This window comes from Lolium rigidum, chromosome 4, assembly GCF_022539505.1.
Source record: "Lolium rigidum isolate FL_2022 chromosome 4, APGP_CSIRO_Lrig_0.1, whole genome shotgun sequence".
NCBI classification, from domain to species: domain Eukaryota; kingdom Viridiplantae; phylum Streptophyta; class Magnoliopsida; order Poales; family Poaceae; genus Lolium; species Lolium rigidum.
The window spans coordinates 16,724,848-16,741,878 of NC_061511.1; the positions used below are offsets into that span (position 1 = coordinate 16,724,848).

Sequence of the window (17,031 nt, forward strand, 5' to 3'; positions counted from 1 at the left end):
CTCCACCTACGAACGTGGAATAATAATGGGAAAGAGGCCGGATCTACCCACCGACATGAGGGTGGAGCGAGAGATGAGCCAATTGAAGAAGCAACCCATCGCTCCTTAGTTGTTGCAAGTCCTTCATCAAGATTTTCCTTGCAGAACTCCTTTAAATTGTTATCAGACTTTGAGTCATATCATTAGTCAGTACTTTACAAGGGTAGCAATAGATATTGTGCTAGCATTCTCATTGGCGGTCTCTTACTCATCAAATTCAGACTAAATTAATTCATGCATATGAACAAAAATAGTTTGTATGCCAAGTGTAGAAATTTGTGGAGATGTGCCTTTGTAGAAAGACCATTATCAGGCTCTTTGTTTGTAATTCTAAATGTTGAATGCTTGCCCCTTTGACATACTAAATGCATTACCATCTGCCTCCACTCATCAGACGGCAAACCTGATTACAGACTAATGGTGGAGATGGTGAAATGGCAAAATTGAGGAGTGTTTAACTGAGCAATAGCAAGATTGAGGTTCCATCGGTCAAATGACAGATCTGAGATTCACGTTGGTTATAGTGGCATGAATGATAAAAACCCTAAATTTTAAATAGCTGCATTCATGCATGGGAGACCTAAAATTGATGCTACATGTTTTTAACACAATTGATATCACCACAAGGACGTGGCGTGCCAATAACCAGATTTTCTTGTGTATCATACATTAGCTTTAATGCCAAACCTCATCTTTATTTTATTAAACTCAACTTGAGATAACGTAGCTTCACTCATGTGAGCCATGAACCATTACTGAGTGTTGCCATCTTTTATTCTTCACCTACGGGCGCGGCATGCCGCTGCGCCAATGCTTCCTAGTAGTTCTAATGTATGATGTTTGTTGATCGCTTAGACACTCGCTAGCTGCCGCAAGGAGGTATCCGACGAGGTTGGAATAAGAGCATCCCCACCGGTGCTCCTAAACGGCGTTTGGAAACTGCATCGGAAGGGCTATTTGAGGGGACGCCGACTGAACTGTCACCTTTTGGGGTGTGACCACTTGCACCAGCGCCTCCCTAATAGAGCCCCTAAATATTGTTTTTGTCTAAATTGCATAATTCAAAACAATATTTTTTATTACAAGTAATTAGATGCAAATAAATTCAGTAGCTTGCACACAAAAATTAGTAATTTATTATAATAAGTGAAGCAAATAAAATTAACCAATTCATTGTGCAAGAGACACATCAATTGGCGTTTCCATTCCTCCTCCATAAATGTTCCATTAGATCATCGTGAAGTTGGAGATGAACTTGCTCATCACGAATTGTTTGATGCATGGTGATAAAAGCTCCAAACTCGTTCGGCACCTCGCGTGATCAATTTCAACAAGAGGCCCCTGAGTATCAAAGGTCAGATCAGCGCGCTCACTCTCGATAACCATGTTGTGCACGATCACACAGTCATTATACTCCACATGTCGCTTGCGAGCCGCCTTTAGCAAATGCGATCACACGAGATGAAGCAACAATGGCCTTGCACATGTGCAAGCATAATTCTTGAGTGAGACCTTGAACGCTTGGTCTCCGTGTTGGGCACCATCGGTCATGGTTCCTCCTGGCTCGTTCACTTAGTGAACTAGATAATACCCCGCGAGTTGCGGCGGAATTCTTTTTAGTGATGACTCAGAGAGCTTTTATCATTCTTTTCACGTGAAATAGTGTATTTCATGATTTGAAAGGTAATTAAAGGTTTATTATATGATGTAGGTGTTTCATGAATGCAATGATAATTTTATAGGGCGATCCTGACATGTTGTTTTCCATTTTTGATGTATTCAACTGTGAAGAACGGATGACCACATCCAAATATGCTTGCAATGTATGCACGTGAATGTATGTATTGGCTCCCATCTATTGAAGTTAGATGAAGTGGTCATTCGGTTTCACTTTTTTTTTGTATTGCCTCGGTATACATCTTGCTAACTTTTGTGCATATGTGAGTTGAATGTGGAAATAGATATATGGTGTAGTTAACTGTACGTTAAGGTAGCAATGTGAAATAGAAATAGAAATGTATGATTGAGTTAGAAGTACATGTTTTCCCCGGTTGTAGCTTCATGTCTTCATGTATCACAGGCGGGAGAAGCTTGTAGCTTGAAATTTGTATTTGTACTTTCATATGAATGAATGAAATTAGACTTTTACTGTTATATTGATGGATTGTGTGATCCATAATTGTTTTAAGGGATTATTACAATACCTTTAATATGGATGTTTATATGAATGAAAAGACTACGTCATTTTGTGACTATTGAATTCGTATCGATCAATTCATTAATTGTGAATTTGTTTTCACCGGAAGTTTATTTTTCAAATTTCTTTTGCCTTTAGGTTATTTTTATCCATTTCACTGGTAATTACCGGGTCATACAGGTTGATCTGGTAAGGGCATCTCCAGCGGGCCGACGGCATTTCGGACGTCCGAAATGTCCGTTTGCGTCAGCCCACGGACGCGATGTGGCTCAGGGCGACCGTTTGCGTCTTGGGTACCTCCAACGATGCCGACGCATTTTTTTACCGGGGACAGCGTCAAGGTCGCTAATGGCGTTTTACGTCCCGTCAAGGACTGCCGCCGGCGATTAACCGTTCCCGCGCGACGACGATCGTTCCCGCGCTTGCCCAATACATTGGCAAGTTTCGCCGGCATTTCGCGCGCGCGGGAAATGCCCTGCGCGCCAACGCCGTTTCCCGCCCCGCCGTGGCTATATATGGTGGACACCGGCGGGGCGACGGGCACACCTCAAGCTACCATCCATCCATGGCCGACCACATGAATTGGGAGCACGTTGTTCACATGTGCCGCTAGCTCCACCCGGAGGAGGAGGAGGACGAGGTAGCCGCCGCCGGCGTTGAGGCGTAGCAGCTGGACCTGGAGGTGGCGGAGGCGGAGGTCGCGGAGGCGGAGGCGGCAGAGCGCGCGGAAGGGCGCCTTGCGGCGACCAGGGCGGAGATCGCCAACGCCATGGCCGAGCTCGCCGACCCCAGGGCCGAGCTCGCGGAAGCGCGGGCGGCCATCGCGGCCCCTCCGGCCGACGCCGTCATCCACAACATCGCGGACGACGATGTCCCCGTGCCCATGCGCTTCGAGTGCGCCAGCGACCAGCGGATTCTACTCGCGTCCTTCGAGTCCCTGGCTGGGGACGCCCAGCGCCGTCAGGCTTGGCTGGCGGAGGAGGAAGCCCACAGCTATGCGATGGCCATGGCTGGGGGTTAATGTGCTTCGACCTGGACTCGCTCCAGCGTAGGGACCCTTCTCCCGCGCGGGTCGAGTAGGAGAACCGCGAGCTAGAGGCCGCCATCGCCGCCAGGGACGAAGCGGTGGCGGCTAGGGATAGGGCCCGCTTCGTCGCCGACATGGCGGCGATCCAGGCGGCAGTCCAGGCGGAGGAGGAGGCGCGGGCGGCGGCGGCGGTCCAGGCGGCGGCGGAGGAGGAGGAGGCCCAGGCGGCGGCGGCTGCCAAGGTGGCGGAGGCCCAGGCGGTGGCCCCGTGGGACGGCGGCACGGCCGAGGCCCTCGAGCGGCGCGGCGGCGGGACGAGATGTCCGTTGGCCGGCGTGCGCGGCGCGCGGAGTGCGTGAGCGCTCCCGCTTCGACGATGGCGTCGGCCCTTCGGCGGCCGGTAGTAGGGCGCGCGCGACTGCGAGTAACCGAGGCCGGTGTAGGCCGCGCGACGGCGAGTAGGTACGGCCGTTGTAGTTTTAGGTTAGCTCGACTAACCATCTCTGTAAAGATAGTCCTTTTGGCTAATTAATAGTAATGAAAAAATCTTTTGCTTACCTAGTCACTGCCGACCGGGCCGGATGTACCCAACGCGGACAGATTCCGCGACCGCCGAGCATCCGCGGAGACGCAAACCTGGCGCATATTTAAGCCAGGTTTGCGTCTCCGCGAACGACCCGGTCACTTTGCGTTGCCCCGCTGGAACAGGCCCCGAGATGCCCTAAACTAGTTGATGAAACTTTTGCCTGTACTCCGCTACTGTTCCCGTTTGCTTGAGCAGATGCAATTATCTCAGCTTTTCTCTATGGACATTGACACCAAACTGCCACTACCGGCGAGAGGCATTATCTGTCTGTCATATACGGCTGCCGCAAAATCTGCTTAATTGACATGCGGCGGCAGTTGCGGCTTCATCCTTTCTTGTGAATGATCCCGCAATCCATTTGCATTTCCTCATAAAATAGATCAGGGAAAACAGATCAATCACACACAACCCGCACGGCTTGAACGCACAGGCGGCGGCTCCCACCAACCACGGCGACGGCGGCAGCGGCCACGGAGGAGGGCGGCGGATCAGCGGCGCCGGCGATGGCGTCCGTGGCGGCGGTAGAGGGCGCGGCGGCCGCGCTCCGGTCGGTGCTGTCGCGCGCGCAGCAGGCGGCGGCGCGGTCGGGGCGCTCGCCGGAGTCCGTGCGCGTGGTGGCCGTGAGCAAGACGAAGCCCGTGGGCGTCATCCGCGGCGTGTACGACGCCGGCCACCGCTGCTTCGGCGAGAACTACGTGCAGGAGCTCATCGACAAGGCCCCCCAGGTTATTCCCCCACGAAAAATGCTCGAAACTTTCCCCCCTTCCTGGTTGTGTGAATATACTGCTGACTGAAACATGAATGGCTAATGAAACCCATCCAGTAGTTACGAAACCTCCACGATATGTAATTAACATTTGGGCTGCGGAGGTCAGCTCACTCTTGATTTGACCCCGCGCAACAGCAACACAACTCAATCTTGTGCATTTTACAAGGGCGTGCTTCGTACTAGTTCAAATCGCTTAGTTGTCTAAGCAAGTGTTCTTCTCGTTGCAGCTCTCCGAGGATATTGAGTGGCATTTCATTGGGAACCTGCAAAGCAACAAAGCCAAAGCCCTCCTAGGTCAGTGCGCATATTTCTTGTTTGGCTATTCTGCCGGAGATAAGTACTCTCAACTCTCAAATATCGACCACCAGTTGCTTAGGTTTTTCTGTTCAGCTAACCTTTTTTTTTTGTTGACCTTCAGCTGGTGTGCCAAATCTTGACATGGTTGAGAGCGTAGATGATGAGAAGGTATATGATCAACTTAATATTTTTTCTTGTGGTTTGCTCTGCAATTGCTCCTAGTTTCACGAAATAGTAACCTTTAAGGCAATCAGTCATCAGTAGCTGCATTATTTTGTCTGCCTTCTCATATCGTATCTCTTGCTTGGTGGAGATAAAATTATATCTGTATGTTTCTTCTTTCAGATTGCTAATCGTCTTGATCGAGTGGTAGCTGATTTGGGGAGAAAACCTCTTAAGATCTTGGTCCAAGTCAACACAAGTGGAGAAGAATGTGGGTACTCTAGTTCTCTTTTTCAAAACAATTGCATGGTATGAATTTCTTACTGTGTAGAGTGCATGTGGTCCTTACCTTTCAACATCTGTACTCAAGTACTCAACACATTGTTTGTAGCTACTGTTAAGTGTTTGTAAGTGATAAATTTTTGTTGTGTGATATCATATTATTTTTGTATTAGCATTGCCACAGTGAATATCTGTAGTTCTCAAGCTCTACTGCCATTGTGTGCAGCCAAATTTGGAGCGGATCCTTCAGGGTGTGCAGGATTAGCAAAGTATGTCAAGTTTTTTTTTTTTTTTTTTGCGGGTAAACCTGGAACTTTATTAAACAGGCGGGGTTACAGAGCGATCAAGTTCTAGCAACTGAAGGACATCTTCAGGTCCAGAACCTAACCATATCATAGACTGGCGTTGTAATCTTGCCAAGTTTGCAAGAAAATCACTAACCCTAACCTGTATGCGTTCCACCTTTACAAAACGACATTGACACAAAATACTAGCTAAACTTTTAATCTCATTCACCCAATGAAGAAAGGGTGATCTGTCGTGGGTTGGGGAAGAAACCGCAACAACCAATTGGGAGCAATCCGTCTCTATGATGAGTGGCAGTTGGGAGTGCTGCCTAGTCAGTTCAATACCTTGAAGACACGCGCGTAACTCAGCTTCCATTGGCGATTGGCAATCCTCCAGGAATTGGCAAGCCGAGAATATTGGCAGCCCTTCTTCATCACGCAGGACCATGCCCAGACCAGCCATCCGATCTTCCTTACGGAATGATCCGTCAATTGACAATTTGATCCAACCAGTAGGTGGTTTAGACCAGGGTTTATTGGGACCCTTCTTGACTGATGGAGGCTTCAGTATAGGACCAGCCTCCACCACAATACTTTTTCCTTTGATAATATCTAGTGTTGGCTTGTCCTTGATCTCCCGAATCAATTTTAAGTAGCTTAGTAAGAAACCTTTGGAGCTTTCTATAGATGGCAATGGTTTATCATGTGTAGCTTCATTTCGTGCAAAGTATGTCAAGTTAAGCTGCCCAAATCTTATATTTTCTGGTTTGATGACAATTGGCATGCTTGATTATTCCTCAACTCCGGAGAATTTTAAGGTTATAATCTGAGACACAAACTTAGCTGGCAATGATTTGCTTCATAGTGCTAAGGTATGATGTTTGTTGATCACTTAGGCACTCGCTAGCTGCCGTAAGGAGGTATGTGATGAGCTTGGAATACCAGAAGAGCAGTGTGAGCTGTCTATGGGCATGTCTTCGGATTTTGAGCAATCTGTAAGGAACAGATTGCAAGAAGAGAACTAGGAGACACGAAAGCTGAATGACTAGTGCCTAATAACTCGGTACTTTTGTGTGTGTTTGTGCAGATTGAAATGGGCAGGACAAATGTCAGAGTTGGATCAACTATATTTGGTGCAAGAGAATACCCAAAGAAGAACTAGGATAACTATATATTCAGGCTTTGTTGTGGCGCTGCCCGCATAGAATATGTACGATTCTCATCTACAGATGAAATATTGGTGATAAATATGTATCCAGTTCCTCCAGCGTTTCCGCTTTGATGTTTTTCACCATGTGCCATTAATAAAAACATTGTTCATACACCCATCTAAAGGCCATAGTCAATCTTGTAGCAGTTATATGCCTTGCAAATGGCAATGTCCAACCTTCTGTTTACTGTTAATTGTCCTTGCTTTAGCGAAGCAAATCATCATTTAAGAACACTTATTTAATATCTAGGGAATCATCATGTTACCAATGTTCTGGAGATTTTCCTGTAGTAATCCAGACTTCTTTGAGAACTCCCAGGCTACACTAGTTTGGCTCCCGTAACTTCCAGGCTCTCGTCCCAGATACCAAGCTCATGTCTCCAAGGTTCCAAGATTGGAGCTCCTCGGCACTTAGTTAATATCGCCTTTCACGAGATGAAGCAAGATAGCAATCTTTGCATAAATAGTAAAATTCTCTCCGATTACAAATAGTTTGATACAAGATGGAAGATTACAAAATTCAAATTTATGGACTAAAACTACATCACCATCTGACGGCTTATTAGTAGTAGAGAACAGGCTCATCAAACCCCTAGGGTCAACTGATATGATTGGGCAATCTTCTGATATTTTCAGAATCCTGGAAACTTGGTTGTCTGGCATCCTCTGTCGTGAAGTCAGACTTTAAACCTTTTCATGAGATGCAACTGACTTGACGAAGCGAAGCAGATGAAGAGCGTACAGTGAACTAGTGAATGGTCTCTAGTTGCTCTCCAACTTTGCAAATCTGCAAGCTTACAACAGATAATGCACATAATTACATGGTCACATCCTTATGCCCTCACAACGTGATCATTTCTCTCAGTCACTCGTATCTGGATCCTCACTGGCCATTGGCCAAGATCTCCCTACCACTAAAAACATATACATATGTGTTGGCTTATATGTGGTTAGGTTGGGTAAATGGAGTAAGCAAATCTGAATTTCAGTTATTGCAAAGTTAAATAAGTATCCGAAACCAGTACAGTGAAACCTCATGATTCCAGTCACAGGAAGAATGATGGAAAAGATGTGAAGAGGAAAAGAATGATCCCAGTGGCACAATTGATGTCGAGAAACTATTGATGACATGGATATCACATGGAGAGCAGGCATCAGCTGATGATTGCAAAAGTAAAGTATACGCCAAGTCCTCCCACTCAATGAAATATGAGAGCCTCTTAAATCTTAATTGCCGGCACACTCTCTTTTGGTTTTCTTTTGGCTTTGGTTGGCAGCACACTGTTTCTTTCTTTTTCTTTTTCTTTCTCTTTTGCCTCTAGATGCAAGCATTGTTTCTTCTTCTTTTCTGATTAGTATATATTTAGAGTTGCCGACAGATGGCAGGCTCCATTTACAAATGACTGCTGGGAGCAATTCGATGTATGATGAGCAAGGATTTGGCTCCCGACAGGAAAAAAATCCCGGGGGTGCTCGGGATTCCCGGTTACCGCGGTAACCGGGAAATCCCGCCCGGTTACCGGACGAAATCAAAATCGAAAATTTAAATTCAAAGAGAATATTCGCTAAAATTATATAGAATATTCGCTAAAATTTAAATTTTTCGCGAAAAAACAAAAAAATCGGGATTTTTTTCCCGGTTAGACCAATTCCCGGGGGTGGTCGGGATATCCGGTTCCCGGCCGGGAACCAGATTTCCCGGGCGGTAACCAAATCCCTGATGATGAGTGCCATAAATGATATATCACCATGAATATATCAAAGAGGAACAGTATGTAAACTCTACGTAATAGTCTAATGGATACATCAATGGAGTCTGCAAGATCCAAGGAGTCAATGGAATGATACAAAAGAAATGTTTGGCTTTCAAGAGCTTTAAATTATTGGATGACTCTGTTTCCAAAGGACTGGAGAACCATAAAATGAACTCTCCCATTGAGTTTTATCGGAGAATAACAAATGTGCAAACCTTATATAATAGGTTGAACTGATGCACAAAAGAATGAAGTGGCTTATACAAAGAGAATGGATACACCGGCGACAGAATGGGTACAAGCGGCTTATGCGAGATTGCAATGCATGAATTGTGATGACAAGTGTCAGAGGGTAGCAATCCAAGGATAGAAAAAGAGTGACTGGCTTTCAAGAGCTTCTGACTAGATGGATACATAATTAACAACACTCACTAAATATTCAGATTGCACAGTGATGGTTCAGTTTTTGTTGCGTATGGCTCTGGTGGGACAAAATAATAATCTAAACCTATGAGGGCTAGAATGCGAACAAATAAATTATGTGCACGATCTCAGGTAAACTAGCATTTGAATAAAGCGAGAAAAATTTATACCATTGCTCATGCCATCATTCTTGTCTTCAGTTATTCCTTAACCTGCACTGGTATTACAAAAATTAAAATCTATATGAAGGCTTTGGAAATTGTAATTTGTACATGATACCCATCCCTGACTCTACTAGCAATAAATACACTATATCCTAGAATCTCCTGATTTCAAATATACAAGGGGAAAGAGCCATTTACCTTAGTGCAGATTGATATTGGGAGAACAGATTTGTTGCTGAAAATACTTTAGCTAACTTGATGAGTGGAGAATCATCTGCCTATTGCCTCTAATATCTTTCAAGCAGCAAAATTGCTTGCTTAATCCAGGATTCACCAAACGCATATCACCTCTTGCCAGTTCAGCTCTTAGAATTTCAGGTTCAAGATAAATGGCAGATGCATACAGCTTCCTTGCCTGCAAATATACCAAATATATTTATAGCTTGCCGAAGTGCACCATTATTGAGCAAAGGCATAGAGAATAAAATCATGAGAGACGTCTTTGTAGAAAACTTACCTTGCACATCGTCGGCCAACTTGAGATCCATTGCAGAATGGTCCAAATCCTTCGTTCTTTTTGCAGGTTGACTGGTCCATAACCTGGATCGCTTCATGTGCAGTGAATAATCCACCATTGCATCTATGAAGTTCTAGATAAGCATGAACCAAACCTGATAGTAATATCATGTTAGGAACTTAGGATCTATTAACAAAGTAGCAAATGAGTTTAACATAAACTATTTTTGGCAGAACTTCCAAGGCTCCAAGTCTATACTACCTCATTACTTCATTTACCTTGGTTTAGTCAGTATGTACTCGCCTTTTCGGAATGGCTTCCACTAACTTTTCTTACTGCTGTTTGAGCTCCTCGTTGCCATGGCAACTCACATCTAACTCTTTCAGTGAACTGGGGATGTGTCCTTGGGCAGCTGACTGCATAGTCTGCACACAACCATGACCCTTAAGCTGTCGAACTTGGTAAGCCTGTGTAGCCCTGCCAGGAGGCATTGAAGTTAGGCAAGTTTGCAGGCGTGCAGTGCAGTAGTATCTAAACAAAAGACTGGGCAAATGTGATTTGTGATTGAGATCATGTGGATAGAGAACAAGAATTGTACAACTCTATTGAAGAAAAACTCAAAAAGAATTTTTTTAATTTACCTTATGTAGACATAATGAAGATCTTCTGAAGTCTTTGGATACATTCTCTTGGAATGTGAACCACACACATTTCTGACAATGTTCCCTGGACCTATGAAAGGGGAATGCCAAAGTTAACAAAGGTTTTGATACAAACAAGTTAACTCGGGGGATTCCTACTTATGCTATCAAAATGGGAAACAAGAATATTGAGCTTATAGCTCAAAATAAATGATAAAGTAGTGGTTTCAACAACAGTACTATTGAAAGTTTTGTTCAGTTCAGTAACTTACTAAGCGGTCAGCCGGTAAAGAGCGTAGCTTTCACATCTGTTGCAATATGAAGTATACCCAAGACTGCATGGCATTTTCTGGAAAGGAAAATATACTTCTAAGATTTGAAAAGATAAATGCAACATTATATATGAAAACTGAGGAACCAGTGTTATATTATCTGAAAATTATGTTCAGTTCTGGAACTTACGAAGAAGTAACATCTGCAGCAATTGGAACGCTAGAGCACCAACTCTTCACTAGTCACGACAGAAGTGTAATTACAGCGTATCAACAAGGCCACTAGAATAAGCATTACAACAGCTGCACAAAAAGCCAAATAGATGGTGAATACATCATAGGTTTCATCCAGGAAGGAAAACAGAGAAACTCTGTGATGCCATTAACTGTGGATCACACGGTTTCCCCAATATTCCTTTGCTGGAGAGAAGTTCTATTTTGGTTGTACTTACCAGGTTTATGTACATGAAGATACCACACATGAGACCCTCTTCTGTGCGAACTCTGTGCATCCATGGAGATAGTCCTACAAGGCTAGAAGAATGTACAACTCCCAACAAGCCCTGCAGGGTAGATAGAAACGCAGGTTGTTCAGATTATCAAGTAACGATGTAAACCAAGCAAAAGAAGGTGGCTTGTGTGTGTGGTATCAGGAAAAAAGCAAGGGTAATTGCGAGAATTGAGGATGGGAACAAAACAAGGAAGCGCTTGTTACCTTTGATTAGTCTATAGTATGATCAGCGGGATGGTGCCCACTAACGGCCTGCACTGCTGTTCTAGCTCCTTGTTCCCACAATAACGGACATCCAACTTTTGTAGTGAGCCGGGGAGACCATTCTTGGGCAGCGACCGGATGGCTGGACACTTCCAGATCTCTAATCTCTTGAGATTGGTGAGCTTGTGTAGCCCTGCCGGGAGACGCCGCAGCTTGTTGCAATTACGGAGTACTAACTCTTGCAGCAAACTGGGGAGGCCATTCTCGGGCAGCGACCAGATGGCTAGACACTCACAGATCTCTAATCTCTTGAGATTGGTGAGCTTGTGTAGCCCTGCTGGGAGGCACCGCAGCTTGTCGCAAAAACGAAACTGAAGGTCCTGGAGGGAGATGAGGAGGGAAAGGGCCTCCTCTTGCTGGTTTGTGAAGCGCTCCACCTCTTTGTTGAAATTAAGAGATAATTTAGTGAGGGAGGGAGCGAGGAGACGGCAGATGGGCTGATCAAGGACTCCTGCCATGTCATCCGTCATGAGTTCGTGCAGTTTGGAGGAAGGCTGCTCCTGTCCACCCTGCCGCTCCTGTGCGGGGTCCCAACCAGCAAAGAATTTGAGGCTACCGCGGATATCTAATGCGGTGAGCTGGCCCTGGGTAACGAGAAACAACAGGCCCTCGCACTTAAAATCCTCACCGCAATATTCAATGGCTAATCTACGGAGAGAGGTGAGGTTCGAGAGGGGCACCAACGTGTCCATACGATCATAGATGGTAAGGTCTCGCAGGGAGGATGGGAAAATGCAACAGGAAGAGAGATCCGAGGCCTTGTAAGCGGAGAGGAAATTGGGGCAATCATCTATTATGATTTTCTTGAGGGAGCGCATGGCTTGGAGACCTCCCCCTGCCCCGCAGGTCTGGGCAGTCAGGATAAGCTCCGGAGAGTTCTTAATAATCAAACACTGCAAAGAGACGTATAGATGAGACGGTAAGAGCAGCAGCCCATCATCTTCTTCTGCTTGTTCCGCAGCAACCTCCTCCACCTCCAGTGCCACTTCTTGTTGTTGATCTGTACCATGTGTATCCTGCAATTTAACACCTGAAGAAGCTGGCATTGATAGCGATGCTGCTGTTTGTTTCTGCTCAGCCTCCACGCCCAACCGTGTTATCTTGCCACAGTTGAGTATAATCAAGGAAGAGAGCTCAGGGAGATGAGAGAGTAGACGTGTCAGGTCCTGCCCGCTAGCAGTCCACCTCAATATGCAAAGAAAGGTAACCGGAAGCTGCCATTTCACATCACTTCTTGCTAACTGCAGGAACGTAATACCCGAACTTCTTATTCTGAGGGTCTTCAACGAGGTAAACATTCGAAGGTCTTTCGCAAACAGAGGTGGGAAATTTTCAAAACTCAATTCTTGTAGATGGGTTAACTTATCAAATGCCAAGACCTTCTCATCTAGGCTAACCGGAGCATCATTACCTTTCATTTCCAAAGAGATGGATAATTTCTTTGAGTAACTTAACTGCTCCAGACCTCTTCCTACACGTTTCAGTGTAACATTGCACAAAGTGTGACTATAAGGAGTAGGAGGCACTGACAACAGTTTTGGGCAACTCTCTAATTTAATCTCTCTTAGCCTAGGAAACCAAGTCACATTCAAATATCCTTCCGAAGGGTAGCAAGTAGTATAGGATGAAAACGGTAGCTCAGTTAGTTCAGGGCAATCCTTCACAATGAGTACTTCTATAACTGAGAAGTACCAAGGGCAAAATTCATTTGCTACCCATCTTCTAAAACTTGGCAACCCAATGAGTTCTAGCCTTTTCAAGTTATGGAAGTTTGGACCTCTAATGCAACCGAAATACTCGTCTCCACACTCACGAACCAAATATACCTCTCCAAGGGGTGGAAGGAATTCCCAATCAGTGTTGTCAAGGCGGAGAGCCTCCAGACCTCTAGCAGACAGATTTGCACCGAGCCATGTAGGGCAAGTAGAGCCTCCATGCCCATCAATGAATAGCTCAAGAACATTGTTGTGTGGCCGAAGGTTTTCAAGTTGTTGGTCTTCTGCGTCAGGATTTCTATTAGACCGGTCTTTTTTCCAGTTCAGTTTTAATTTTTGCAAGCGGTTTTTGTACGATAGTTTTGCCTCCTGTGCCTCATTTACTAGTGCATTATCAAGATTATAAATGCTAAGTGATCCTCCTAGCTCTTCTAGTTTCCCCAGCTCCCTTAATTCAAAGCCACTACTTTCTTTTCCAATTTCAAATCTCTGTAGCTCTTGTAAGCTATGTATTTTTCCGACATTACAAATATTTGAGTGGATTTTACCATTACGAGATAGAAAATGGCGCAATTTTACAAGGTTAGCCATATCTCCAAGCAGAATACGAGAACCGTACCACTGTTGTATGTCTATGACCTTTATTTGATAGAATCTTGATATGTTCCTTGGTAAATGTTTTTTATAAGTACGCATGGGCATGGACATGACCCGTAGGTAGCGAAGATGGACAAGTTTGGAGAAGTTGTGCAACAAAGACTGCACTGGGTAGTACATTGTTGACAAAAGGATAACACGCAAAGACTTTGCATTTTTAAATAAATCACTGAAGATGTGAAGAAACCTTGCATCATAATTTCCAAACAGCATCAAAGTGCGCAGGTTCTCAAATTTGATTTTGCTCCTTATTCTATCCAGTCCTTTCCTAAATTTTTCCTCCACGGCTCCATCCACACTATCACCTGGATCACTGATACTAATGGACATGTGATAGACAGATGGCACAATTTCTAGATCTCTTAGACTAGAAGAAGCTATATGTAGACATTCTTGTGAGGAAACATTCAATGCTAAATCATGTAGCAGGTCATGCATAACATAGTGTGTACCAGAATCGTCTGTTTCTTTTTTTAAAAATCCATAATTAACTAATTCATTCAAGTTGTGACGTCCTATATCTTCAATTCTTTTGGTTATATGACCTGGATGTAAAATATCAAGTCCTATCCAGAAGTGAATTAGCTCCTCATCGTCAAACTTGTAATCCTCTGGGAATAATGCACAAGGGGAAAAACATTGTTGCAGACGAAAAGGAAGGTAGTCGTAGCTAAGCTTCAGTGCGGGCATAATATCATGATCATGGGTTTGTGATTCCCATTCTCTACTTTCAAGAACTCTTGTCCAATGATCTACAGTCAGGTCATGCCTCAGCACTCTACCCACAGTTTTTGCTGCAAGAGGAGAACCCTTCAATTTTTCGACAATCTTTTCCCCAATTCCAAGCAAGTTTTTATCATTACATTGTTGATTAGTTTCATAAAAAACACATGATTGAAAAAGGTTCCAATATTCTTTCGGCTCCAGACCTTCTAGTTGTAAGAGTTTATCTCCTTTCTTAACCATTTTCGCAACTTCAATGAATCGGGTTGTGATTAGTACGATGTCTCCATTTCCTTGCTCTTTTTTAAATGGAACTAGAAATCGATTCCACTCATCTTCATTACCATATTTCCAAACATCATCCAAAACAAGTAAAAATCTTCTATTTATTAGTCTTTTTTCAATCAATTTCTGAAGTTGGTCCAGGTTTTGTACCTCATTATCTGCTCTATCGTTTTTTTCGTTTTCAGCTTTAGGGATGGAGGTCACAATCTCTCGTGTCATCTTATACACACTAAAGTCGAGAGATACACACACCCAAACTCGAATGTCAAAATGATCTTGCACTGTTTTGCTGTTATAAATATACTGAGTGAGGGTTGTCTTTCCTATTCCCCCAGGACCAACTAACTATAGGAATGACGGTGAGATCCCTATGAATGTATTCGCCATTAGTAATGTGCTCTACAATGGTGTTCTTGTGGTGATCCCTGCCGTACAATGTAGGTTCTAAAGCTTGTGAGGTAGTTATGGATCTACTTGAAGAAGCAGCACTACCAGTGCCACGGCTAGAACCCAGTAGCCGTAGCTCGGCAATGAGAGAGCCCGACAATTCTAAACCAAGAATTGTGGAGACCTTTGCACACAGGGGCTTTAGTTCTTCCGCGATACATTTCATTCTTTTAGACACGTCTACCCTATCAAATTTCAACATTGGTACACTAGGGGCATGCTTACTGTCATCTGGAACATACAGTGGAGAAGAACAGAGGAGTCGTTTACCGAAGGCGTGGGCGGTGGTCCGAGCACGAGACGCCAGCCGGCGCACGCACTTGCAGGTCTCGTCATCGGAACCACGAGCATTCGAAGTATAGGATGCGCAACAGAGCTGCTTGGCGGTGGCAGTGGCAGCGTGGCGAACATCCCGGACGAGGCTGCTTTCGTCGACGGCCTCGGAGGTGTCCTCGAGCTCGTCCTGGATGCGGAAGTAGTCAAGCTCATCCAGCACGTCCTCGGCGAGGTAGCCCAGGCCCCGCAGCATCTGCAGTAGTTCCGCCAGCGCGGAGTTGTCGATCTCCCTTCTTCGAGCACCGTGGAGTATGGCCTGCGCGTTGAGCAGCTCCATCTTGAGAGCCCTGATGTTGGGCTCGAGCTCCGTGGTGGCCGCCCACGCTTCCACCAGGCCACCAGACAGCGGGCTCAGCGCTTTGCCCACCACCCATCCGGCCCCCTTGATGGCGGCAGACTCCATGGGCTGTAGCTGCAAGCCGTGCAAAGCAATACATGAACAACAAAGAGTTGGGTTTACTGCTAGAATTGCGGTTCATCGAGACGGCGCGGAGCAAGATGTTGGGTCCCACGCTTTAAAACTAAAAAAAAAAAGCTAAAAAGCTGAAATTTTTACAAATGGAAATAGATTTCCAGACTCTGAAGCAATATTTTTTCCTTGTACTTATGATATGTTCCTTGTATGCAAAGTCGAGTCATATGTCGTTAAGAGTAAAAAATTAGCAGATGAAATTTCATGTTCTTAATGTTTTTTTCTCCTTTTTATTGCTTCTGACTCCATTTGACGCATACAATCAACCTCCAACAAGTCCTCAGCAAAATTAGAACGGGTTAATGAAAATTTGATGCGAAACGTATACACTCCCTCCGTCCTAAGAAATATGTCTAAGGTTTGTCAAAATTTAGATCTATCTATACACTAAATAGTAATAGATACATTCAAATTTTGACAAATCTTCAACATATTTTGTGGGACAAAGGGAGTACCTGATACCGGAGGATGCTTCAGTACCTCTACCGGCGGTGGCTGTCTTTTCTTCTTTTCTTTTTATAGGGAATATAATTTGGGGGCGGTTTTTTTTTTTTTTTTTGAGAATGTGGATGGCTGGATTTCTCCCCTTTTAATGTGGATGGAAAGATAAGTAAGCTGTGGTTGCTAAGCGAGAGGTGGATAGAGCAAAAGGAGACACCAGATGATTGCAGGACTGAGTGATGACTAGAATGGGCGGTATATATAGACTAACGATCAGGCGAGACGGTTGCAAATAAATTAATATTGCAGCGATAGCAACACCATCGACAAGTCGTCGCCTACCTACCGATACAGTCGCGGTCGTCGCAGTCATGTGGGATGAACCACAGCAGCGATGTGTGTGGACCATATTAGCATCCGGTGGCGCCAATGATCGATTTGTGGTACTCTACTACCAACTTTGTCGTGTGTGGGGCGGCATTAGCATACGGCGGCGCCAAACATGTCATCCGCCACTGATTACAAGAAGCGAACTAGGAGACGCGACAGCTGA

At 44.9% G+C, this 17,031-nt stretch overlaps 3 long non-coding RNA genes and 2 pseudogenes across 5 annotated transcripts in view; 2 read left to right on the plus strand and 3 right to left on the minus strand.

The window, feature by feature from the left end:
* Positions 1–6,974, plus strand: part of LOC124706647 — a 59,836-nt pseudogene extending 52,862 nt beyond the window's left edge.
* LOC124706648 overlaps positions 1–10,724 on the minus strand; it is a 60,821-nt gene extending 50,097 nt beyond the window's left edge. For 2 of the 3 annotated variants that reach the window (XR_007004507.1, XR_007004505.1), the window contains exon 1: positions 10,628–10,723. This is a non-coding gene — a long non-coding RNA (uncharacterized LOC124706648). Of the gene's footprint in view, positions 1–10,627 lie in introns of all 3 variants that reach the window. The other variant, XR_007004508.1, reaches the window with a different exon arrangement.
* On the plus strand, positions 4,802–5,629 carry LOC124706649. Its single transcript, XR_007004509.1, has 4 exons — positions 4,802–4,912; positions 5,037–5,083; positions 5,261–5,348; positions 5,586–5,629. It is a non-coding gene; the product is annotated as an uncharacterized LOC124706649 (long non-coding RNA).
* LOC124706650 lies at positions 8,607–10,185 on the minus strand. The gene is made up of 4 exons (XR_007004510.1): positions 9,993–10,185; positions 9,715–9,868; positions 9,396–9,612; positions 8,607–9,250 (listed from the first exon to the last, which is right to left on the minus strand). It is a non-coding gene; the product is annotated as an uncharacterized LOC124706650 (long non-coding RNA).
* A 629-nt stretch (positions 10,725–11,353) lies between the features above and the next one.
* Positions 11,354–16,330, minus strand: LOC124646717 (annotated as a pseudogene).
* Between the last annotated feature and the right edge of the window lie 701 nt (positions 16,331–17,031).